At 49.0% G+C, this 14,886-nt stretch overlaps 1 protein-coding gene across 1 annotated transcript in view; it reads right to left on the bottom strand.

Annotated features, from left to right (window-relative positions):
* The window catches only part of Foxn2 (forkhead box N2), a 68,567-nt gene extending 58,723 nt beyond the window's left edge, over positions 1–9,844 (bottom strand). The window contains exon 1 of the mRNA XM_005390995.2: positions 9,722–9,844. The gene's annotated coding sequence lies outside the window, so the exon portion shown is untranslated. The remainder of the gene's footprint in view (positions 1–9,721) is intronic.
* Positions 9,845–14,886: the final 5,042 nt, after the last annotated feature.

Raw genomic sequence — 14,886 nt, 5'->3', positions numbered from 1 at the left:
CGGGCCGGGGGAGCGCGCGGCGCCCTGGGGGAGGCCGCGGACGCTGGGCAGGGGCGGCCCGTCCTGCCGCAGTGACAGCGGAGCTGCCCGAGGTGCTGGCCTCTCCCAGAGCCCTCCCTCTGGGGCGGGCGCGGAAAGCGCTGTAGAGATGAGGATCGCCCATCCCGAGCCCCTCCACCCACCCTACATTTTTATTTGGGGCCTCACTTATTTGCTAAATTGCCCACGCTGGGCTCCAATTCACCATCTGCCTGCCTCAGCCTCCCAGACTACTGGGCTGACAGGCGTGCGCTACCATGCTAGGCTCCTTCATTAAAATGTGGAAACTAAGGTCTGTGTGATTCTGAAAGTGGACTTCAGAATCAAAACTTAGTAAGAATGCGGGGCTGCGTACTGGTGCACATTTAACCCCATCTCTAGAGAGACGGAGGAAGGGCCCATCGCGAGTTCGAGGCCAGCCTGGGTTGCATAGCTCAAGGCCTGCCCAGAATACATTGGGAGACCCGGTCTTAAACAAAGAGAAATCTAAAACCAAAACCAGGAATGCATAAACTTTTCATTCCACAGATGAAAACGTTGCACTTCTATGGCACGTCCAAGGTCATCTCGGGTTCCATTTGCTCTTCCCTCCACTGTCCGGAGGCCTCGCAGCTGCATTCAGAGTAAGACCGCGAGGCCGCTGTGCAGTGCTCCTCAGCTGGGCAGGAGGTGCTGCAGACCCCCTCAGAGCGACCGCTGATGCCCGCTCCTGTGTGCAAATTGAAAGGAGGGAGGGAGCAAGGTTGGTTGGAAGCAGCTTCCAGGGAGCCCTGGCCTCCTCAGGCCTGTCTTGTGTTCTCTCTGCTGGTCGCTGACATGATGGCCGTTGACATGTAGGTCTTCATCTCCTTACAGGTATGCGCTAATCTAATCTCACACCTGACTGAACTCTAGCACCCCTTCCGTCATTATTCTTTCTCCATCCATTTTTTATTTTATTTTATTTTATTTTAATTTTTATTTTTCTTCCGGTATCAGGAATCGAATTCACGACCTTGCGCTTGCCAGGCAGGCGCTGTGCCGCTGAGCTAAATCCCCAGCCCCTCTCCATGTAATTTTGACTCAAGGGGCTAAACAGTCGTCCTCAAGTCTAGAAGAATCATAGAAAAAAATTTTTAAGAGTAGGAAAAACGTATTGAAAGGGAGAAACGCTTCTAAGGGGGGCCAGAAAGTGGGCCGCCCGCCAACCCCACTTCTCAAGGGCGTTTTATTGAGCAAAGCCAGGAGGTGAGGCAGGTTCAAGGTGGGACAAAACCGTAGTCAACTAATAAGATTACAAGTACAGTCGCACAGGATCCAGTGGGAAGTCACAGGTGGGTGTGAGGTGGGACGAAAGCATGGGGAGCCCGTAAGATTACAAGAAGTATAGTCGCTTAGGAACGCTGATTAGTGGGATCAAACTGGAAAGCAAGCGGCATAGTAAGTGCACAAGGGTAGGACAAGGCCTTTCCTGGAAGCGGGGTGAGGAGGTTTGGTCCTCCGCCCCACGGTGACTGATGCCTACTTAGAATATCAGGCACTGCTGTTCATCCCTAGGGGAGGTGTGTGGGTGAGTAATTCCTTTTCTTGAAGCCTGGCCTTCAGTTAATACGCCTCCAGCCACAGGTGTCTGCTTCACTGACCTCTGGGGGGCCCAGCCCTGTCTGACTGCCTACAATAGTTCTGAACAACTTAGCTATCTATCATATTCCCCCTCTGAAGAAATATCCCCAGCTGCAGGTAGAGGAGAACGGGTGTTGTTTTCATCCAGTTGCTTCGAGCTAAGAAGGGTGGATGTAGGGGTGATCGTAGTCAGGGGCTTCTCCAGAGAGCTGATCTAACGGGCCTCAGAGGGATGGCATGTGTGGTTCAGCAGTTATAAACCCCCTTTACGAGGTTGATCTGGCGGGTCCAGGAAAAGGTGTTTAGCACGTTTGTCATGGTTCTATCTGCATGAGCACTTAGAGTCTGGCAGCCTCTCCATCCAAATACCTCAGTGGAAGACCTCCAAATGGTACAGGGGAAAGAAACTCCCAGCCTGCGAGATGTCCGAAACACCAAGTTCATGGTCTCTAAAATCGAGGAAGCACAGAGGTTAAGAGTAGAAAAATTTACTAAAGGAAGAAAAGCTTCTGTCTAAGAGAGACAGAAGGGGGCCTATCCAAAAAGGGATTTCCCCAATCACAGAAATTTGGGATACCAAAATATATTTCAGATGTATCATCCAGGAGCTCAATCTGTCATGGATGAGAAAGTAAATCCAAAAAGTGATATTACTTATACAAAGGTAAATAATGAATCTACTGCGCCCTCATCTGCTAAATTGTCTCTGTTGGTCCACTGTACTGGTGGATCCAACCCAGACAAGATGGGTACATGAAAAAGTGTCAGTGAGGAAGTCTCCACTCTCTTAGAAATCTGTTACACTTTGAATGTTCAGGGATACTTATGTACTTAGAGGATATTTTATAGGATTTTGAACATCTATCTCTCTACCAAGGAAAAGCCCTGATCAAAAATGATAATTCAGACTGAATAGCTTTTCCTAGTTTAGAAAAGCAAAAAGGTAGAAAATCAAAACTCATTTCTTTAGGAAAAAGAGAATCCTGACATTCAAGATCTCTTGTGGAGATTTGTTCTTTCTCCAAAATATTTGAAAGGACCGTACTCAATGTTAAACTGAACTGGAAAAGATGGGGCGTGGTGGCGCGCAACTGTAATCCCAGCACTCAGGAGGCTGAGGCAGGATCGTTGCAAGTTCTAGACCAGCCTGGGCTAAAAAGTGAGCTCAAGGCCAGCCTGAACTGCATAGCGAGACCCTGTCTCAAAAATACAAAAAAAAAAGACATTTTTAACAAAAATTTCGTGATCGTGAGATGAGTTCATTAATAAGGAATCTAGACTTCAAGCTCTTTCAAGACAGCACTAAAAAAAAAAATAAAGACAGGACCATGTCTTTTTCATTTTTATAGTCTTATTGTTTTCTGTTCCTCCTTTTTTCTTTCTTCCTCTTTCTTCCTTTCTCTTTTTCTTTCTTTTTCCATTTCACTTTTGCTGTACTAGGGATAGAACCCAGAGATACTACACCATTAAGCTTCATTGCCATGCCCCCTTTTTTTTTTTTGAGACACAGCCTCACTCTGTAGCCCAGGCTGGCCTCGAACTCACAGCAATCCTCCTACTTCAGCCTCCAGAGTTCTGGGATTACAAGCATGTACCACCATGCTTGGCTCCCTATCCATTCTTAAAAGTTTTTATTCCTTTGGTCTCATGGGTAACTAGGATTGTAGGCATGGGCTACCATACCTATTTTCCCTTTTTCGTTGTTTATTGAGACATGGCCTTGCTATGTATTCCAAGCTGGCCTTAAACCCTTGACAATGCTCCTGGCTCAACCTCCTGAGTGCTGGTATCACAGGCATGTGCCACTATGCCTGCCTGTACCTATTACACTCTACCTTCTTAGAATAACCAGTACAGAGGTGATATGCAATAATATTTGCCAACAAAAGAAGTACCTTTTCTCAAATTATGTAATATCTGGACTGGGGTACAATATTAAGTAATGGCCTGTCACTTAGGCTAAAAAAAAAAAAAGTTAGAATTATGAGTAAAAATCTCGTTTTCCCTCTCGGGGATCTTTTTCAATATACTCCTTAAAAGCAACCACTTACATCTAATAATATCTATATTTCTATAAGTCCTGAAATTGATCGAAATTTAGAGCAATCCCCCCGTGGAGAAATGGAAAACTAGAAATTTTCAACAGAAAGTTTAAAATATCCTTTTTTTAGGAGGGTTGAGATAGGGTCTTGCTCTGTAGTTCAGACTGGTTTTGAACTCTCTGTGTAGCCCAGGCTGGCCTCAAACTTGAAGCAATCCTCCTGCCTCAGCCTTCCAAATGGTGGGACTACAGGCATGTGCCACCATGCCCGACTCAATACTGACTTATTAACAGAAATGATCAAAGTCAGAAAATGATGGAATTGTTTCTGGGTTTAGGGTGCTGGAGTCTCCTTCTGGAGGTGGTGCCCAGATTCCTCCTGTCCTGAGTGAAGAGTTGGTTGAGACAAGCAGAACTGGTAGCAAAGCTTTATTAAAGGTGGAAAAGAAACAGGTTCTGCAGAGCGAGTTTGGGCCAAGTAAAAGCAGGAAGAGAAGCACAGCCTGCAGTGTGAGGGCGGCCACCCCGCCGAGGGAGCACAGTGCCAGACGTTCATGTGGACGGTCCTCCTCGTGTCACCCACTCCGCAGGCCGGCGTCAGGGTGCAGGGCCTTGTAACTGTGCTGCGCAATGTGGGAGTTTCAGACATGCCCTAATTTCCCGTCTCAGGATGATAACTTTTTTTTTCTTTGCAGTACTAGGGATTGAACCCAGAGCCTTCACACTGAACTACCTCCTAGCTCTCTTTTTATTCTTTATTTTAAAACAAGGTCTCACTAACTTACTGAATTGACCAGACTTCGCTTGACTCTGTGATCCTCCTGCCTCAGCTTCCCAGAGTGCTGGGACTGCAGGTGTGTGCCACCACACCTAGATAGCATAATAACAAATATGCCAAAAGTAAACATCTTTTAAGAATGAAGATGAAATACAGGAATTTTCAAAGAAACAAAGCAGTATTTGTCACCAGCCTTCTCACCGTGACATTTAAAGGCAGAAGGAAAATAATCCCAGTTATAAACCCAGGAGCACAGCAGGAAATACAGATGGATGGATGATAAATATGTGGGCAAGTGTATGTGACTGGCACTGACTACACAGGGCAACAATATTGTCTTACCTATTGAAAAATATACAACAATGTCACAGGGAGGTAAATGAAATTAAGAGTTCTAATTTCAGCGCATTCTCAGAAAGGTTGGGAAAGGTTAACAGTAGATTCTGGTAAATCAAGAATGTATCCTTTTGTTGTGTGTGGAGTTACAGACCTATAATCCCAGCACTCGGAGGTTGAAGCATGAGGATCAAAAGTTTGAACTCAACTTGGGCAATTTAGCAAGACTCTGTCTCAAAATTAAAAAAGCCAGGGGCTGGGGAAATAGCTCAGCGGCACAAGTGCCTGCTTGGCAAGCCCAAGGTCCTGAGTTCAATTCCCAGTACCTAAAAGAAAAAAACAAATGAACATAAAAAAATAAAAATTGCCAAAGGGCTGCAGCGTAGCAGTGTGAAGGCCCTGGGTTCAATCCCCAGTAGTCTCCACCCAAAAAGAAAAAGTATCTTGTGATCTCTAGGCCAAAACACTAGAGAATTGTTACACATCACATGCGTTAGTCTAGATTTGGAGGTCCAAAGTCCCTGGGGTGGATCAGCAGGCCAGACAGCCAAGGCAGAGCTGCAGTTCAAGGCAGAGCTGCAGTTCTGTCTAAAGTCCCATGCTGAGCGATCCCCACCCACTTTGGGAGGTCAGGGTTTTCTCTGCCCAGGCCTCCCCTGGACTGGACGAGGCCTACCCACAATCTGTTTTTCCTCAGTGCCCACTGACTGAAACATTAATCTCATCTAAGAGATACCTCACGGAAACATCTAGACATTTGACCAAATACCTGGGCACTGTAGCCCATCTAAATGGATGCATAAAGTTGGTCATCATACTAAGCAATTTTTAATCTGAAGGAGGTGGAAAAAATGAAGAATAAAAAATAATCAATCTAAATGTAAGACATAAGAAAAATCGGCACGTATGTCAGCCACATACAAAGTACTTTGGGGACTTAGACAGCTCAAGTAAAGCACTTGCCTAACGTGTGCGAGGCCCTGGGTTTGATCTCCCAGCACTGCAAAAGAAAGCAAGTTTTTGTTTGTTGGTCTGGTTTGGCGGTACTGGGGACTGAACCGCGCCTTGTGCGTGCTGGGTAAGTGCTCTACCACTGAGCTGCATCTCCAGCCAAATAACGGATTTTAAACTGCAGGTATCACTAATTACATTAAGCAAACACATCCTAGTTTAATGACAATTCTTTTGGTTGCCAATTGCTACATAACAAACTACATAAAATTAGTAGTTAATCCTGTAGGTTGATGCCGTATTGTTATTTCCCACCAATCTGAGCATCACCGGGTAGCACACGGTGGAGACGGTGCTGCCCTTCTCTGGCCATCTGCGAGGCTGATGTTGTGACAGGGGCTTCTCCTTCCTTTGGCCCTTCAACCCCTCGGCTTCCAAGAAGGCCCCACTGAGGCGTTAACTGTGAAAGCTCGCCTGGACTCACGGGACCCACATGAGCCCTGTAACACCCTACCTTAGGAGTTACGGTGGGAGGCTGGAACCCATGTGCAGCCCTGAGAAGACAGAGCCCTCCCGAGCAGGTTGCACACCCGCCTGCGGCCTCCCTGCCTCCTCGCCTCCCCATGGAAACCTTCCCTGCCCTGAGCCTGGGGAGGCTGGAGCTCAGGGGAGGCCTCTGTCTTCTTCAGCGCTGGCCTGAAATAAACCTCACTGTTCCTCCCGGCGCTGGGAACATCAGTGCTTGAGTGGCAGGCAGCCTAGGCCTGGTTCAGTAGGAGCGGGTTCAGACTGCTCTGCGTTCACACCTGGCACCTCAGCTAGGGTGTGTCTGACGGCTGAGAGTGAGCTGGAACAGCTGCCCGGGATCGGGTGTGCGACCTCGGCTCTGTCAGCTGGATTCTTTAGTTGTTCTGTAGGTATGTTTGAGACTTGGCTCCAGGTGGCCGCTCCACCCGGTCTCCTGGGGGTGCAGGCTGACTTCGTATTTCCGGGGCTCTCAAGAGGATTAGGTTTAAAGCCAGCCCACCATCACTTCTGCAGTTCTACCAGGTGATGTACGTTGTTGGGCGGATGCCACATGCCTGTAATTCCAGCACTAGGGAGGCTGAGGCAAGGGGACCACTGCATGTTCAAGGCCCGCCTAGGCTACATAGTGAGCTCAAGGCCAAAACAAAACAGTGCAGGCCCATCCTTGAGTCAAGGGGAGGGAATTACCTACAGGTATAAATACTAAGAGATGGAGTAAATCTGGGACCACAAACTGATGTAACCAACTACCAGGAATTGTTAGACAGGACAAGTAATGAAAACCCTACTATGTGCTGTTTAAGAGGGAAGAAAACTAACCCATTGAATACTACCAAAACCCAGGCTGGCACCACTATATTAATATCAGATTAAGCAGACTCTTAAGAAAAAAAGCACCACTGGAGATAGACTCTGCATAATGATAGATTTCATTTAGCAAGAAATCCACAATTTTAGTAGAAGATGTTAACATATTCAATTACTAATTGTTAGGGTTGGTACATTGTGTCAACTTGAGGACTCCAGAAGCATAACTAGGTGACTCACCAGTTCTGCATCCTGGAGTGAAAAGGACATGCCCTTACCGCGCTAGAATGTTGTTCATTGTGCCAACTTGAGAAGTTTAGAAACTTAACTAAGTGACTCAGCAGCAGGCCAGGGTCCTCACTTTGTAAACATCTTGAGCTTGTGGAAGAGGAGGGCTCTGAGATGGCCTGGGAGGTAGCATGCATGCAGCATAAGGGAGGAAAAGAGGCTGCTTCCCCGCCTTTTGCTCTTGCTGCTTTGGCTGTCTTCCACTGCCTTGAAGTGATGCCCCTGTACCCTGCCACCCTGCCTTGGAGCCAGCTGATAATGGACCAAAACCTCCACAGACTGTGACCTAAATAAACCTTTCCTCCCTTAATTTTGGGCATCAGGTATTTTGTCTCAGCAATGAGAGAAAAGCAACCAAGGCACTAATCACATAGACAGGCAAGTAAACCCAGTAATACAGGTTTGAACAAGACCGTTGTGCTAACCATGTGACCCTGGGACAAACTAACTGACTCACACAGTTTAAGGGACGGGAGGTATATTCTGGTTCATGACTTCAGAAGGTTCAGTCCATGATTGGCTGGCTCCAAAGCAGAATATCCTCTGAGGAGGCGTGGCACAGAAAAGCTGCTCCTCTCATGGCAGCCGGGGAAGCAGAGAGAGCAAGGAAAGGCCTGCAGCAAAGGACCACACACCCACAACCTGCACCCTTCAGCAAGGCCCAGCCTCTTACTTTTGTCACCACCCAACAACACCAGCAGATCAGAGTCTTGTCAGTAGATCAGCTCACAAATGAATTTACATGATCCAAACACTTTCTGAAAGTCCTGCCCAGTGTGGTGGTGAATGCCTGTAATCCCAGCACTCGGGAGGCTGAGGCAGGAGGGCTGTTGCGAGTTTGAAACCAACCTGGGCTACATAGTGAGCTCAAGGCCAGCCTGAACTACACAGCAAGACTGTGTCTCAAAAAAACCCAGAAAAGCCAGAAGCATGAAAAGGACATATATAGTGCATTCCTTTTGTCTATTACTTATGAACAAATTCAATAGTTATGTTAGTTTTGGTTCACAAAGCTGGAAAAAATATCAAAAGATCCTGAATCTTCAGGCTAGCTAGAACCTATCCCTATTTTATAGACTTAACATTGTATACTGTCCTCCAGATCCTATGGAGAGGGTAACTGTAGTTAAAACTACAGACAAGTAGTCTGCATTGTTATATCAGAAAATATAATGTGCTATCAGTGTGGTGATAAGGCATTGTATAAAGAGCAATGCAGACCTAGTTAGACATGGCTGGTGTCTTAAAGATCTGGTGGACTTTACTCTCCACTGGGAAATACTAAGTACCAACTTGATGTGACTATGACCTTTGGGAGGTGATTGGAACTAGATAAGGTCAGAGCCACCATGATCAGATACTGGTGGCTTTATAAGAAGAGACCAACCAGCACAGGCAGGGCGTTGTTCCTGCCACCACCAAACCCTCGGCCTTGAGCCTCCAGAGCTCCGTCACAATCAATCTCTTGTCTTTAAAAAGTAGCCTTTGCAGTTAATCTCCCCTATTCTAGGAATTGAGCCCAGGGCCCTGCATGTGCGAGGCAAGCACTCTCGCTAGTCTGAGCTAAAGCCCCAGCCTGAGGAGTCTGTATAGTGCTGACTGACCCAGGATCCACAAGCTCACTCAGGGGCTGAGAGAGGAAGGCACGCGGCGGGGCGGCCGCGCAGAGCCACAGCCCGCAGAGCTGGGCGCTGTGAACGCAGGGCTGCTCGGCGGAGAGCTGCAGGGACCGGGCGTGTGGAGCACCGCGGGTCGCTCAGGTTCCAGCCTCTCTGCTGCGAGAAAGCACAGGCATGCCCGTTGGCTGAAGTGAAGGAGACGTGAGCATAAAAATAGGCAGGGCTCATCTGGGACCACATTACTGTGGGGAGCGCGGCTGTCACAACCAGAACGCTCCGGCCTCCTTCCTCTCGAAGGCTCTGGCCTCCGATCTTGGCCTCAGGCGTCTGCTCCTCCCTGCAGACTGGCGTTCCTGCGCCCTTGCCCGCTGTCATGAGCCCCGTGTGGCCGTCCCCAGCAGCAGTCCTGGCTCTCACCCCTGCCCCACCCAGTGTGCCCGACTCAGCTGCTCAGCAACCCTCTGTTATTCCGTGACACAGTCATGGGGCCCTGGGTCCAAATTCCCAGGCGCTGTAACCAGACGGCTGCAGTCTGCACGCGCCCGCAGGTCAGAGGTCAGCGCCCCGTGGCCGGCAGCCCAGCTGGCGTGCTCTCTGCTTTCACAAGTAAAGTTAAGACGGGACACAGCCACGCGCATTTACGTATTTGTTGTCTATGACTGTTTTTGCACCACGGAAGTGAGTAACTGCAACAGAGAACCTGCGCCCCAGAAGCTGAAAACGGTTACTAACCTAGACCTGTCCAGAAAAAGTGTGCCGAGCCCAGCACTGGAGAGCTGGAGGTGGAGACGTGATCCTGTGCAGATTTAAGGGGAAGCTGGCTCTGTAATCACAGCTGGGAGGGTGCACGGCCTCCCTCCCCGCTGCGGAAACCGGATACTGCGAGGGAAAGGTTGCTTCAAGAAAGGAACTGTTTCAAAGGTCTAACAGGAAAGAACATAATCAGTCTCAAGTGTGTGCTGAATTTTCTACACAAAGTGGAAGAGTGCAAGACGGTATCTCCTTAATCAGGAGAAGTTCATTAAGATCTAAATTTAGGAGCCTGCCTCACCCGCAGCACCTTGAAATAGCTCACTCAGGACAGATCTCCCAGCCCCTCCGCTTGGCTCTTGCGGAGATGAACGGCCGAGGCAGCATGTTCAGTGTTCATCTAAGGAGTTTAAATGCCCAGAAGTTTAACTGTCTCTGAGAGAGAGAGACAGACAGGCCAGAGAAACTGTGAAATAGATAGGAAGACGGAGGCCCCGACTTGGGGTGAGGGGATGAAATAAAATCTAGAATTTACCATTTGGAGAGGTAGAGATCATCACAGCAGGGCTATGGCTTTTGCTCAGGAGCAGAGTCCTAAGCGAGCACGTGCAAGGCCTTGGGTCCAAGCCCCACCCCTCAGCAGGGGAAAAAAGGCACATGGAGAAAAGTCCTTCATAAGCAGAGCCTCTTCGGGGGAGTGGTGCAAGCTCTTAGAGCTTAGAGAGGGTCGAAGATCATTCTCCCTCCGTGCTAATAAAAGTGTAGCTGCACCCTCAGAACCAGGGCGTTAACAGGAACTTGCCCGAAACACAAGATCTCAGGTCCTGTGGGCAGGGCGGCACACGCCTGTTACCCCAGCTCTCCAGAGGCTGTGGCAGGAAGATCCCTAAGTTTGAGCCCAGCCTGGGCTACATGATGAGTTCAAGGCCAGGCTTGACCCTGTCTCCAAAAAACCCAAAAAAACCTCTGGCCCCATCTTGACCTACTGACCAAATAAGAATCTGCATTAAAAAAAAAAAACCACAACTCAACAGGTGACTGTTAAAGAAAAAAAAAACCCTCAATGACACTTGTAAGAGCACAGCAGGGCAGACTGCAGACTTCACCTGAGACCCTCACAGCGGGTATGAGGGCCGCTGCAGTGGTATTTTGCAGTTAGTTTATTTATTTATTTATTTATTTATTTGGTCCCGGGAATCAAACTCATGACCTTAGGCTTGCCAGGCTGGCACTTCTGCCACTGAGCTCTATCCCCAGTCCAGCATTCTGCAGTTAGGAAAGAAGTTGGGGTCAGCTCCAAATATAGCGCAGGCAAGGTAAGGTTGAGAGAGCCTTAGAGCAGGGCGAGGTCACTGGGCGGAATCTTACTAAGAGAAACGTCGGGCTGAGGGAGAATTCTGTCTCCTCCAACCCCAGAGGATTCTTGCTGAAGATGAGCAAGGTTACAGGACTTCACCCGGGTGCGGGTGGGTGAGAAAACAATTAAATATCTAGGCATCAAGGTGGACGGCTCTTGGTAACCTGATTTAATAGGGTCCTTACTATCATCTTTCTTCATGATAGGACTGTGCTTTGTTTTGTTTTGTTTGTTTGAGACAGGGTCTCCCTACATAGGCCTGATTGGCCTCAAACTCACAGCAATCCTCCTGTCTCAGCCTCCTGAGTGCTGCCACCATGCAGCTGGCATAAACCTTGATTTTAGGAAGAAGTACACAGATGAGTCGTGGCACATGTTAAAGAACCTGACCAAAGCTTAGTCTGGCTGAGAATCTCTGTCAGCTCGTATAAACACTAAAGGTTGAGCAGCGCTGGGTTAGAGGATAGATTTGAGCTCAGGGGTTACCTAGCATGCGTGAGGCTGTGGACTTGCTCTCCAGTGCTGAAAAAAAAAATGAACAAATAATAAATAAAGCTACACTGTTCTCCAACAAAGGGTGCAAAACTGAAGCTTCAATAAATCTTAGGAACAAGAAACAACAAACGATACAGAAACATAAAGAGAATGCTGCAATTTCATATCCCTCCCTGGTGGATCCTTTAGCAATCAAGCGGAGAGACAACTCGCATAGTTTCCGAAGCCCTGGACCTCTGCTCCTGCCTGTCCCCACCAAAATATTTAAATGCTGTCCAAACCTCCTCGTGTTTCAAATGGAGATAACTCCAGCTTCAGAGGGGCGCTGTGAAGCGCATTCAGCACATAGGCTGGTGAATAAGCGTTCAGTGTTAGCTGTTGTTAGTTCTAAAGGAAGATCTAAGAAGCCAATCGACTACCATTTTTAAAAAATCACCTAAGAGGATTGTAGGTGTGAAGCTGGAGAAGACCGTTGCTTCTTTATTGCCAGGAGAGTGAAATAAATTATATCTGCAGCCATCGGCTATAAATAACAGTGAGAGTTTATTCAGAATTAGGTCCTCCAGTTGTGAAAACGGTTTTTGATAAACCACTTACTGTACATCTTTAGGGAAGGCAAGGAGTGTTCAAGGCATTTCATCTGGGTGGGGTGGCACCTGCCTGTAATCCCAGCACTCTGGGAGGCTGAAGCAGGACGTTTGAAAACCCAGCGTCCACTGTGAGCCAGCAACTCAGCAACTTGGTGAAAATTTGTCTCAAAACTTTTTCTTAAAAAAAAAAAAAAAAGGCCAGGAAAGCCCTGCATTCAATCCACAACACTGCGAAAACAAAGAAGCAAATTAATAGAGCTCAGGTTACACTATCAGTTGCAACTTTTTGCCTACAGGCGCGCTGGATTTGCAGGCAGCCAGGCCTTTCTGGTACCTGCGGTCAGTGGCCCACTCTGCCTTCCGCCGGGCAAGCCCCGGGCCTGGGGGATGCCCTTGGCTCCCCGTACTCTGGCATCACCCTGGCATCTTCGGGCTACAGCTGGACTCGGGCCCCCTCTCACCACCTCCGCGTCAAAGCCACCATCTTGTTGCACCTTCTAATCTCCTTGCTCCCTTCTTCTAGTCTTACTGGGTGCCTTCTGTCCTTCCTTTTTCCCCCCCTTGGGGGGTGGGGGATGGGGGAGACGGAGCAGGAGAACTGGGGGCCCAAGGTGCGTGGGAGGGCTGTGGTTTTTTAACAGAAGGTCTTGCCATGCGGCCGGGGAACATGCACTCTCCCCGCGCGGCCACCCCTGTCCTTACGACCTTCCCTCCCTCCCTTTCCAGTTTCTCCCTCTCTTTTTACCCCACTTTCCTTCTTTTCCTTTTTCTCCTTCTGCACGGGGGTGGGGGGGGTGGGGGTGGGGTGCACGCGGGGCACAGTCTTGCACCCGCTAGTCCCCCGTTCTACCACAGAGCTCCACCCTCAGCCCTGAGGCAGGATGTTTTCAAACACAGCAGCCAAGGATCCTCTTACAAGTTCTCAGGTCCTGCCACTTCTCAGCACTAAATCCCTCTGAGAGTCCCCGTTTTGCTCAGAATAACACCCGAGTCTTCACAGGGACCCCTCCCCAGACCGGTCTCCCCGCTCTAAACAATACCGGCCACACCCCACCCAGCGACCTTTGCTCTGGCCTGAAACGCTCTTTCCGCGGATAACTGCTTAGCTAATGCGCTTACTTCCTTTAAGGCTTCGCTCACATTTTATTTTCTCAGTGAGGCTGCCCTTGGCCTCTCTGCTTAATCCTGCAAATACCCCCGACCACGTTGGAGGACTCGAAGTTCTCCTGCCCTGCTGACTCACCTCCCCTCCGCCCCGCAGCAATCATCTAACACACCAGCTGGCTTATTCGCTGTGTTTGGGGTGATTCTGGCTCCTCCCCTACCATGCAGGCAGCACGCGGGGCTCAGCCTTTGTTTTCTTTGCTTGTATATTTTAAGCATCTCGAACACGGTTGGCCCATCACACACAGGGAACAAATATGTGTTGCATTAATTAATTAGTTTCATGGTTACAGTTTTGTGCGTGTTTGTTGCAGTGTCTTATTTGGACAAACACTACACCAAATTGACAATGATTTAACAACGCAAATAACTGCGCGGACTGGGAGTTTTCCATTTTCTTTTGGCTTCTCTTTGTTTTTAATTTCTTCTTCATGCTACAGTAAAAACTTCCATGTGTCCTAAATATAACTCTACTCCCTCTCCAGTACTGGGCGTTGAACCCAAGGCCTTCACACTGAGCCATATTTCCGGGTCTCTTTACTTTTTATTCTGACGTGGGGTCTTCCTAAATTGCGCAGACTGGGCTCAAACCTGTGATTCTCTTGCCTCGGCCTTCCAGAGTGCTGGGATTACAAGTGTACTCCTGGCTCTAACCCTGCAGGTTTCCTCTCCTAAAAGTGCATGTTTCATAACATGCCCTTGGCGCTCCATTTGCAGGCCTCAACCATGCACGGAAGGGAACAGAGAGAAATCTTTGTGTCCAAGTGTCGTGCTAATTAGGCTGCTGGGGCTGCTGCATGAGCAGAAGGCCCCCTTCCTCGGCCCAGCCTAGGTGCCTAGGTTGGAACACCTGCATTGCAGCAAAGAAATGAGAAAGGAGGCGGGCCGTGCAGAGGAAGAGTGGAGCCTCGCCCTCCCCGGGAGAAGGATGAGCCACGCTGCCGACCACACCCCACCTGTGGGGCGCGGCTTGTAAATCCCTCCCTTGGGTCCTTCACAAACTCTTCAATAAAATCTGCACTGCTTATAAATATTTGGAGGGTGGATTTTCTTTTGAACTGATTTGACTGTGTTTTGATTTTTACTTCAAGGTTGGCCTGGGGCAAAAGGGAGGCTTTCCATGGCAGAGTTGTGCAAGCGGGTTTCAGGTGTAGGCTCAGCACAGCCAGCGGGGACCTGTGCACGCCAGCAAGAGAAGGATGGTGGATGTGACGCTAATTCACCCCGAACCCTCCTTCTGGGTCAGGAGTCTGACCCCTCTCCCTTTTACAGACAAACGTCACCCGAGAAGGAAGAAATTGGCTGAGCCCCTCCCACCTCCCACTTCACGCTTGTGCGGGTCAGTTGCTTCTTCCTTAAACACACGAGACCCTGAGAAAAGGCGAAAGGAAAGTTCTCGCAGTTACCATGGGGGAGGGGGTCCCAGTGTCCGAGGCAGCAGATGCTGAGCACCCTGTTAGACAGACAGCCAGGGCGGTGCTGTGGGCCCTGGGCCATGGGCAGAGGGCACGGCTGGGGGTGCAGCTCTTTCGTGTGAGAGG

Source organism: Chinchilla lanigera, unplaced genomic scaffold (genome assembly GCF_000276665.1).
Source record: "Chinchilla lanigera isolate Chin_1 unplaced genomic scaffold, ChiLan1.0 scaffold00040, whole genome shotgun sequence".
Classification (NCBI taxonomy): Eukaryota; Metazoa; Chordata; class Mammalia; order Rodentia; family Chinchillidae; genus Chinchilla; species Chinchilla lanigera.
The sequence above is the reverse complement of the archived record's forward strand: the minus strand, read 5'-3'. Positions and strand labels throughout refer to the sequence as shown.